Here is a 1554-nt window from a genome sequence, read left to right on the forward strand (position 1 = left end):
TCCCTGTGAATTTCTAAGGGGGCCATCCGACCTTGTCCTACCACAGTGGCCAGGCCACCACTGCCCACGCATTCGGGAGCAGGGTGTTGCAGCTGCAGTCCTGGCCTTGGTGTTTGGCAAGCAGAAGCCCCAGTGTGCCAGGATCATGCAGCCCCTCTCCCAGCCTGGCAAGCCCTGGGCATGAACCGTGCTGAGGGAGGATGGCAGCCTATGGGATGGAGAAGAGCAGCAAGAAGAAGACTGAGAAGAAACTTGCTGCTCGAGAAGAAGCTGAATTGTTGGCGGGCTTCATGAGCATCATGAATAACATGTGGAAACAGTGATTTAAATCCACCATGAACTGTAGTTGAATCTACAGTCTACCCAGGGTTTTGTACCCAGGGTCAACTTGACATCATGCTGGGAGGTACTGATTATAGAACCTTGTTGACAAGCTACATAAATCCAAAGAAAATATTGTGTGATGTGATCCTTAAAGTCCAGCAAAGAAAGATACCTGCTCATCATGTTGTCCTTGCTGCAGCCAGTCATTTTTTTTAACTTAATATTCACAGCTAACATGCTTGAATCAACGTCCTTTGAAGTAGAACTCAAAGATGCTGAACCTGACCATTATTGAACAACTTGTGGAATTCGCTTATACTACTAGAATTTCTGTAAATAACAACAATGTTCAGTCTTTGTTAGATGCAGCAAACCAGTACCAGATTGAACCTGTGAAGAAAATGTGTGTTGATTTTTTTGAAAGAAGAAGTTGATGCTTCAAATTGTCTTGGTATAAGTGTGCTAGCAGAGGGTCTAGAGTGTCCTGAATTGAAAGCAACTGCAGATTCATCAGCATTTTACTGAAGTTTATATACTGATGAGTTTCTACAACTTGATGTCAAGTGAGTTACACATCTTCTCAACCAGGACACTCTGACTGTAAGAGCAGAGGGTCAGGTTTATGATGCTGCAGTCAGGTGGTTGAAATATGATGAACCTAAGTGCCAGCCATTTATGGTTGACATCCTTGCTAAAGTCAGGTTTTGTCTTGCATCAAAGAATTTCTTAAGTAAAACAGTACAAGCTGAACCACTTATTCAAGACAATACTGAATGCTTTAAGATGGTAATAAGTGGAATGAGGTATCATCTTCTGTCTCCAGAGGATCGAGAAGAACTGGTAGAAGGCACAAGTCCCAGAAGAAAGAAACATGACTACTGCATTTGGAGGCTCCCAACCAGTCTTGTAGATATTTTAACCCAAAGTTGAAAAAACAAGATCAGTATTCTGCAGGACCCTGGAAGTGAGACTGTAACTTCAGAATTCTTATTTGATGTCTTACTTTGCTCTTATAAATGGCACATACTTAATGCTCTTCTGTATACTCAATCACAAGATTTTAGACTTCCAGTGGAAAATTTAAATAACTGAGGATATAATTACCAATGAAAACATCCTCATTCCATCCACTATTACTTATTCCCTAATGCTAATACCATTAGAATCCCATTACAATATTTATTAAATATTTCTATTAGAAGTACCAGCCTCTCCTTTCTTTCTTCTAAA

At 40.9% G+C, this 1554-nt stretch overlaps 1 pseudogene across 1 annotated transcript; it reads left to right on the top strand.

Annotated features, from left to right (window-relative positions):
• Window positions 1–200: 200 nt before the first annotated feature.
• On the top strand, window positions 201–1292 carry LOC307189590 (kelch-like protein 7; annotated as a pseudogene). The gene is made up of 2 exons: window positions 201–319; window positions 420–1292. The product of its transcript is annotated as a kelch-like protein 7 (transcript).
• Window positions 1293–1554: the final 262 nt, after the last annotated feature.

This window comes from Stenella coeruleoalba, assembly GCF_951394435.1.
Source record: "Stenella coeruleoalba genome assembly, chromosome: 7".
NCBI lineage: Eukaryota > Metazoa > Chordata > Mammalia > Artiodactyla > Delphinidae > Stenella > Stenella coeruleoalba.